This window comes from Lactuca serriola, chromosome 9 (assembly GCF_051521515.1).
Source record: "Lactuca serriola cultivar US96UC23 chromosome 9, Lser_US96UC23_V15, whole genome shotgun sequence".
NCBI lineage: Eukaryota > Viridiplantae > Streptophyta > Magnoliopsida > Asterales > Asteraceae > Lactuca > Lactuca serriola.
The window spans coordinates 14,125,132-14,134,685 of record NC_136416.1 but is presented as its reverse complement, the minus strand read 5'-3'; the positions used below and the strand labels follow the sequence as shown (position 1 = coordinate 14,134,685).

Below are 9,554 nucleotides of genomic sequence, written 5' to 3'. Positions count from 1 at the left end.
TCCAGTCAACCATCGGGTTGGAATACCCCAGATCCTCAACCGTCAGGTTGTAATGCCAACATACTATGGGTCCAGTCATCCTCGGGATGGAATACCACAGGCCCACAACCATCAGGTTGGAATGCTCACATACTACGAGTCCAATCATCCTCGGGATGGAATACTCATGGCCCACAACCATCGGGTTGGAAAGCCCAGGTCTGTTGGCCCTCGCACAAAGAAGATAAATCTCAACCACCAATCAAACATGGTCACATATATCAGATAATCACATAACAGTCTATAGACAGACAAACCGATCTAACAGATCATAACAACATAATAACAGCCTATCTACCAGGATACTAATCTAACAGGTCGTACTATCATAAAATATCAGGATAACCATCCAAAAGGGTCGGCCTTGGCGCCTTAGACCATTGAGTATAGTGAGGAAAACTCACCTCACACTGCTGATGTTCTGCGGGCAAAAACCCTAGCTGCTGGATGACAGATTCCCAAACTGTCAACATCAAACAACATCCAATTAATAATTAGGTTCCAATACAGAATCATAAGTCCATGCTTAGGGTAAAAGACTACTTTACCCCTAACCTAGCTTGATTCAAGCTCAAGGTCCAACTCACACTCCAAAGGCCTAAAAGTCAAACAATGGACCAAAGCCCAACATATGGCCTAATTTTCAAAATTGGGCCCAAACCTCTTCATGGTGTCATCTTAAGGTCCAACGATTTATTCTCATCCGAAAACTTGGCATTCGGATGGTCGAATATCTCAAAATCATCAGGGCCCAATTATGGCCCATCTATGGCCTAATTTTCCAAAATGGGCCCAAGTCCCTCACATGGGCCTTACCCTAAAGCCTATCCAAATATTTTAGTCCATTTACTTGTTCTTAGATAGCCCAACAATAGCCCAAATACCAAAGCTCAATAGAAAGGTCCAACTCAAGGCCCAAGCGAAATTAGGGTTTTCACATAAAATGACGATTAGGGTTAAGTGTTTCTTAATTCTTACTTAACCCATTAAAGAATTAATCCATTAAGTCCATCAATCCACTAGGCCAAACATACAATATGATCGGGCTTAATTCAAAATTCCAATTCAATGTCCAAAATGCGGATCCCGATAGTTCCAAAACTAGCATATCCAAAATTAGGGTTTTCTAAACTCTAATTAGGGTTTCCAACCCAATCGTGTGCCCACTAGTCAAAAGGTTAGGTTTTAGGTCAATTAGGGCTTCATTAGGTCAAGTAGGGTTTAATAAGTCGGGCACCACCCACTACCACCTCGGGTAGTGGCGGTCAACGGAAGCCACCACCTCATGGTGGTGGTTATGACTTTTAGCTAAAAATATCCAAGCATCCCAAAATAACAATCACACACACAAAAGCACACAACCATCCAAGGTGGCGGTAGAATGGCGGCGTGAGGTGGCAACCACCACCTCATGGTGGTGACAAGTTGTTTTCTTTGATTATTCTGGTCATACAATACATTTTACATCGAAATATCCGAATAAACACACATACACACATAAAATAACACACACACAGCCACCTTGTGGCGGAAAGCAATGGTCAGAGGTTCTAGCCACCACCTCATAGTGGTGGTGGTGGTTCTCTTGCGAATTCCGGCCAAACAAACACATACCCAAATGACCTTGACTGAAATATGCCCAAAGATACACACACACACGTGCCAGAAACAATAACACCACCACCCACCTAGTGACGTACGACGGTGGTAGTGGGATGAGCTTGGCGGCAGCAACATCGGTTAATGGCGGCGGGAGAATAGGGACGAAAGGGAGACTCAACCACAACCATAACGGCCTCCGCTGTCATCGGAAGGAAACGACGGCAGTCGGCCGAGTTCACAACGAACAACATCAAGCTGACCGATGGCATTAGCAGCGACTTTGTCTTCAACAACTGGGCACAACGGCGGTGGTAATGAAACAATGGGAGGAGGTGGTAGCGACAACTGAAATGCAGTCTAACTAGCAAACAACGGCAACGACAACCTCAACTTCGGTTCCCGATGGTCCTCATCGCCGGAAGTAGGAGCTTCAACAGTGGTTTACGACTCGACAGCAGGGGCGTAGCAGCGTCGAAGATTGGAGGAAAAAGGGTGACGGCTGGTGTGAAGGGAGGCATAAGGTGGTGGCTGCTACTAGGGTTAGGATTACGAGCGGGGGGGGGGGGGGTGTTGACGAATATTTACCCCGCCCCATAATACTTTATCCCATAGTGACATCTTTAGTCCCTCATTCTCGTTTTTCATTCAAATTAATTCCAATTGTTACCAAATGGCCCCTCCTCTACAAAACCTTTTCAACTTAGGTACATAATTTACCCTTTTAGCCCCAGCCATCCAAAATCCTTTCATATTTAGTCTAAATGATACCAAACACCCCCTGACTTCTAAAATCCTTTGAAAAAAAATCCCGAAATTAGACTTTAACCCCCGGAGATTCAATTTTTGTCATTTGGTTCCCCGAAACCAACACCCCACTAATTATTATTTGATTTTGGCTATAATAATATAAAATAATAATAAAAATTACATCTCGGGGTTTCAGGTTTATTATTTAATTATTCTATTCTAAACGGAATGTTACAACTCTCCCCCACTTAAATTGGATTTCATCCTCGAAATCATTCCTTACCGTTCCTGACACGTCAAATAACTTGAGTAGCACGGCCACAACTTCAAGTGTACCCTAGCCTCTCCAAGGAAACCATAACCAACCATCGCAGGGTTCTAAAACCTAAAGATAAATGAATTCTTTGCAATATGACCACATTTACTCAATGTGAAATATGTAGTCTCGATATGGTCTGACTCCCTGACAGACCACTCATACCTAATCATTATTGTTGAACCCAGTCTGCTTATCTCTCAACTAACTATTCAACTTCTGATAACTGGGGAGGTTACAACATCCAGATACTTCTCATACACCTAAAAACCCAATTCGCCAATATTGCCCTAAATGCGGAAACTGTCCGAAACAGTAGGCTGCCTTCTGGTTGCTTCCGAAATCCACTGAGACCTCCCTGGTCCAAACTGATCTGGAATACTGAAAACCTATCTGGTTGTTGAGCCAAGAGAAATCTCACAGTCGTCCCACACGATTCCTGAATGATACTTCGACTAGCAATAATTGTCCTTGCTATATCTCCACTCGTGGCTCCATCAATCCTTCTGGTCCATCTGATCCTAATATCCTGACAACCTGTCGCCATCGAATCAAATACGATAAATGAATGCTACTAGAATAATTGTTGTCTTACATCATGCTCGGTCCCCAACGACCTACCGTTTCCTGATTCCAATCATGTCGTGGTCTACCCACAATCTTATGAACTGGTCCACCCTGGCCTAATCATCTGAAAGAATCTGTGAATGCTACGATTATCCTCGCAGTCTTACAACACTTTTCCCTAACACAACCACAGACCGATACGTTACCCTTAATCAATCAATCCAAAAACCCTCAGAGTCGAGCACACACTTGACAGAATACCCGAACTGTACAAAATTTACGACTGGAACCCCAACCTAATTCCCTAAATTCTTCTATCAAGCACCGAGAAGATAAGATTCACATGCTGGGGAGTTTTACTGAACTCCCAACTCACACAACCCCCAAACTAAATAGCCACTTGGGTTGTCTTCCTTCCTGACAACGATGCGAAACTTATCCCAGTTTCAAAACCGCTCCTGCTTCTGTATTCCGGGATGCTTCGCCCCTACTTAGATTGGACTAAGTCTTCACAATACATGAAAATTGGAGAATTCCCAATCCTTATCACATTCCAACGATCGATCCAATGACAACCAACTCTTTCCAACTAGTGCTCCATTACTAGCCAATCCCAAATGATCACACAATTCTAAGAACTAGATGAACACTTCCTGAATCCCATTGAAATCGACAGTCCCTAATGCTTGAATGAAACCACACTCAAATCTTGAAGACCAAAATATAGATGCTCCAACCAATACCTTAACAACGAGCTACTTCCCTTGGCGTTTTCATCCGCCAACCAATAACGGTTACTAAAACCACTGAATCTTGACAATGCTGAATAACCATCCTGTGGGACCCTGTTCGCAGACCTCCCACATAATATCCCTTTTCCAAAGGTGCTCCAAACAAATCTCCCACTCTCAGGTTCTAGAAATCATATCATTCAGGGTCTCGCACCATGACTCACTCACCAGCTTAGTCGTCCACAACTGAACTGCAGTAGCTGAAGCAACCTTTGCCCTAAATCGGGCTACAAACTACTTCCAAGAATAGTCTCCAATAGGGATGAGATTTAGAACCGGAAAACCAGATTGGAACTGATATTGCCATATTTATACCTATTTTTAGGCAATATTTAAGTACATTTTTATTAATAAGTTGATAATATGTTTAGAATAATGGTACTTATGACTTTAAATTGTTATTTTCAGTCAATTAAAGGGATTTTCGAAGAGAGGGACCAAAAGTGACAATATGGAGAACATGGGAGACTTGAAAGACAAGAAAAGATATAAATCCACGATAGACATTGAATTCACGACGTGGCAAAGTCGGCCACGACGTGGCATGAAGATTCTAGAAGATAAACATCGCGATTCGGAGGATTCCTTGTACGGTACGGATAGCTTGAAGCCCACGACGTGGCCTGGATAGCCACGACGTGGCGCGGGTTTTTGGAGATTATTTAAGTGCTCCTGATTGTTACGAAAAGGAGAACCTTTTGGCTGAAGGAAAGAGTTCCAGGAGACGATTCAGAGCGAAAGAAGGGTTCTGGAAGAAGGTTTTCAACACCAAAAAGAATAAAGGTTTATATTTTAGTTAAATAAGAACATGTCTTTTATTACTTTAAGTTGTGATGGTTTATTAGTTGCTAGGATGAGTAGCTAAATCTAGCTACTCTTGTTTAGCTAGATGAAGCTTCAAACTTTTGAATAGGTCAATGTTTATGGATTAAGTTTAGTTGGTAAAAATTGTTTGTGTTTGATTTGTATAACCTAGCATGCTATTGTTTGTTTCTCTAATTGCTTGATTGCATGTTCTGTGTAGCTTAGTGACCATTAACTGCATGAATTTGTTTACCTAATGATTTAGTGAACATTAAATTGTTAGAGCTAGGATTGACCAATCTTAGTTAGTAATTAGAGTAATTAAGCTTAGTTGTGCTAGACAACGTGTATTGTGACCATAATTGCGTTTATGTTACAAATCTTACATAGCATATTTACATTCATAATTAGTTCGGTGTTTAATTATGTGTGAACATACATGGTTTGACATGAATTAGTTAATTATTGGTAAAGTTAGAACTAAATTACTAATATAACTAAACACCAACTTAATAATCCGTAATCATTAGCTATCCATAAGGAAGAAGTGGATTCAAACTAAACAAGAGTGTGTTTTTACTTATTGAATTTGATTTAAGTTCATCTGATCTTGTAAAATCAGATAAAACCCCTTTTAAACTTGTTAATGATTAGGTTAATTTAATAGTAAGTAAATTAATTAGAACACCGTTCCCTGTGATCGACACCCGACTTACCCAAACTATACTATAATCTGACTAGGTACACTGTCTATAAGTGCATAGATAGTTAAGTTTGTTAGGTTATAAATATTAAAATTAGTGAGTACTTTTGTGCACATCAGGAACCAAAATCGGACCGGAACCGGAATATATAGAACCGGTTCTGGTTTCGGGTTTAAAAATTGGCTTTATCCGGGTTCTGGGTAATCCGGGTTTGGGTTCATCGGGTCCGGGTAAACCGGGTCTAAAAACCGAAACCAGTGTTAGGAACCGGAATCACTTTTACGGTCGGAACCGATTTTTGTAAAACGTTTAAAAGATGCATATCTCATTCATTTCAACTCCGATTTACATGTGGTTTTTCCAATGTTTAGTTTAGAGTTTGTACATGATTTTAGACTATAAATTTGCCATTTTTAGTTTTATATCCATTGACTTACAGTCCCCCATAGTCAATATATCAAAGCTGAAAGTTTTTAGTTTTTCAGTTTTTTTGTATTCTGTGAAAGTTTTAAAACATGCATATCTAATTCGTTTGAAGTCGGATTGACATGGGGTTTTTTTCCAACTTGTAGTTTATAGTTTGTACATGAGTTTATATTATAATTTTGTCATTTTTGGTTTAATATTCAATGATTTACAGTCCCCCGAAGTCGGAATATCAAAACTAAAAATTTTCAACTTTTCAGCTATTTGTTTTTTTACTTTGTATTCTGTGAAAATGTTAATACATGCATATCTCATTCGTTTAAAGTCGGATTGACATTCGGTTTTTTCTAGAGTGTAGTTTAGAATTTATACATGATTTTAGACTATAATTTTGTTAGTTTTTGTTTCATATTCAATGAGTTACAGTCTCTCAATGTCGGGATATGAATATGAAAATTTTCAAAGTTTAACCCACTAAATAGTAAATAATTACCAAAAAATTTCCAGTTTTTTCGGGTTTTCCGGTTCTAAACCCGCTTTATCCGGTTACAACCTACCCACTTTGATGTTTTCGGGTTTTCCGGTTCTAAACCCATTTTATCCGGATCCAACCTACCCACTTTGATGTTTCCGGGTTTTCCGGTTCTAGACCCACTTTACCCGGTATCGTACCCGGAACCGAACCAGAACTGATTCCTATATACCGGTCCAGTTTCCGGTTCTATAAAATCCCGTTAAGCGGTTCCGGGTTTTTCGGTTCCAGGTTTGGACCCACTTTCATCCTTAGTCTCCAATCCTAAAAGTGCAACAGATCGCATAATCAATCCTTACCACCCGATACAAGAGAACCAAGGTGAATCAGATCTTAGCTCTTATGGGTAGGGACCGTAATCGCATACGCCTCACCAGATACTCATGGCACATCGACCCACCCGCGCTCACCAATGTTGGAATATTGTCACCAACCCCTACGACCAACTGACCCCGAGCTAGAAATACAACCTGACCCAGGGGTCACAAGCCTGCTCACTCCTTTGAACTCGGAAAACTCAAAGGGCACAACCCTTGCCCTCGAAAACAACATTCCAATATATCAATCAACCATTCTACTTCCAGATGCAAAACTCGAGCAGAGCATAATCATCAATCGCTTCCTGATCCCCGCGACTCGCACCCTGGCCTCGAGCAAAACCGACGAAGCCTCAAATCTAGAAATTCCTGTGCCAGTCTCTCCTGCTCAACCTGCGGAATGTAATGAGTACGGAAAATCTCCCTGATCCCAAGTAACTACATCCCTCTGCTAATCAGAATATGTCCCAGTAACAAGTCTCGACACGAGAAAGCTCAACCAGCTCTTCCGGTCTTGATAGACCCAAACATATCCAACAACTATGCCCGAAAAAGAGCAGCAACCTCATCATGCAGGATCTCCCGAATCCTAGCATCCAAATCATCTGGTCTCATCTCACCAGTAGTCCCTGTCACTGCTGTTGGCCCGCCTTGGCTGCCAGCTCCTGATCCTGATCCGGATCCGGTCTCAAAACGTCTTGTAACCACCATTCTGATAATACACCAGAGAGATCTCAGATAATCCATATAATAACAGGGAACCGAATCCCAACTAAACCCTAGGGGTTGTGACTTCCTTGCTACATGTATGGGTCCTGTGCTTTTTGTGGAGTAAAAACCACAAAAAAAATTAATTTTTCAGCAAAATAAAATTTTTTCTGTCAGTCACAGAGTCCACAACGTGGCCAGATACCTGCCACGATGTGTACTATTAAAAAAACTAAATTTTTGGTTGTTAGTTATTTTTCTTATTTTAGTTCAATTTTACGTTTTTAGTTTAGCAAGTTGCAGGAGTTCATGACCAAAAGCTCAAACACACCCTTGGTGCCACCACTTGAAGATCCCGAGTCTGCAATTCACAAGAAAAAGACGCCCTTACAAGAATTGAAGTCAGCTTTTTCTAGGAAGTCGGGAAAGAAGACAGGAGAGTCAAGTTCATCCGCGAGGCACAAGAGCAATCTTGAGTATTTAGATCATACGCCCGTCCAAACCGAGTCTGAAGCGATACCGAACCGGAATTTGAAGAACACACGAGCGAACCCGAGAACGAGCCAAGGAACGAGATGGAAGCAATTGAAGAAATGTCCATGGGAGCTTACAAGAAGCGGATCCGAGAAGATGTGGGTCCCAGTTTAGTCCAACCCGCAATACCTGCCACTGCCACATTCGAGTTGAAGGGGCACATATTGACTGCACTGAAGGACATCCCATTTTTCGGGAAATATCATGAGGATGCTTTTAAGCATCTAGATGAAGTCAACGACATTGCGGATTACTTCAATGTCCCAAATGTCAACAGAAACACAGTCTTGCTTAGGATGCTTCCCATCACTTTCAAAGGAGCTGCTAAGGAGTGGTTAAAAGCACTCCCACCGGGTACATTTACCACTTGGGCTCAAATGCGTGAGCAATTCCTGGACCAGTTTTGCCCGCCATCCAAGATAGCCAAACTCAAAAAGGCAATAGCCAACTTTGAGCAACAGCTGGGGGAGTCATTATACGAAGCATGGGAGCGGTACAAGGGCTTGCTCAGAAATTGCCCTCAGCATGATATAAATGTGCACCAAGAGATGTAAATCTTTTATGATGGGGTCAACGTTATGACAAGACAACTCCTTGATTCTCAAGGACCTTTGACAAAGAAAAATCCAAGGGAGGTCAAGGAGCTAATTGAAGAATTCGCGAAGCATTCTCGCGAATATCACAACCCTAGGCAAGATGGAATCAAAGGCGGTGGAGGGGCCCAAACTGAAGAAATAGCAGCTGTCATGGCCATGCTGAATAATATGGATCGAAGAATAACACAAATGGACCAGTCGATACATGCCATAAGAGTGGGTTGCGAGAGATGTAGTGGTCCACACTTGACCAAGGACTGCAATGTAGATGAGTTTGGGAACAGAAAAGCTCAAGTGTGCTACTCTAGTGGGGATAAGTTTGATGAGGACTGGAGGAAACCGAAGAAGGAGTGGCTGCCATATGAAGAGTATAAGAAGCAAAAAGAAGAGAAGTATAGGCAGACAGGTCGAGGCTTTTATCAAAAGGAGCAGCCACCAGCCGAGAAGAAACCCGATCTAGAGACCATCTTGATGAAATTTGTGGAAGCTTCGGAAAAGAGACACGGTGTCACTGATACTGCTTATGGAACAACAAACTTTGATAATGAATCAGCAAGCCTCCATCCATAACCTTGAAGTACAATTTGGTCAACTAGCCACTCTGGTTCATGAAAAATTGTCCCCGAAGAATCCCGAAGTAAAGACCTAATCTCACGTAATGGCCATCGATACTGAAGAAGATGCAATCTCTGAGTTCCTGGAGGCATTGGAAGAAGAACCACAGCAGCCCGATCCAAAACCTAAGAAGTCAAAGTTTGGAAGTGAAAAAGTTGCTGAACCAGCTTCGCCACGACGTGGCACTCCTCTGGCCACGACATGGCGCATGACTGATCAAAAATTCTTTGAACCCGTCCAAGCTTATCAACCACCT

General features: G+C 41.8%; 1 non-coding gene across 1 annotated transcript; it reads right to left on the bottom strand.

Annotated features, from left to right (window-relative positions):
* Positions 1-8,512: 8,512 nt before the first annotated feature.
* Positions 8,513-8,619, bottom strand: LOC145077430 (small nucleolar RNA R71). Its single transcript, XR_013693176.1, has one exon. It is a non-coding gene; the product is annotated as a small nucleolar RNA R71 (small nucleolar RNA).
* Positions 8,620-9,554: the final 935 nt, after the last annotated feature.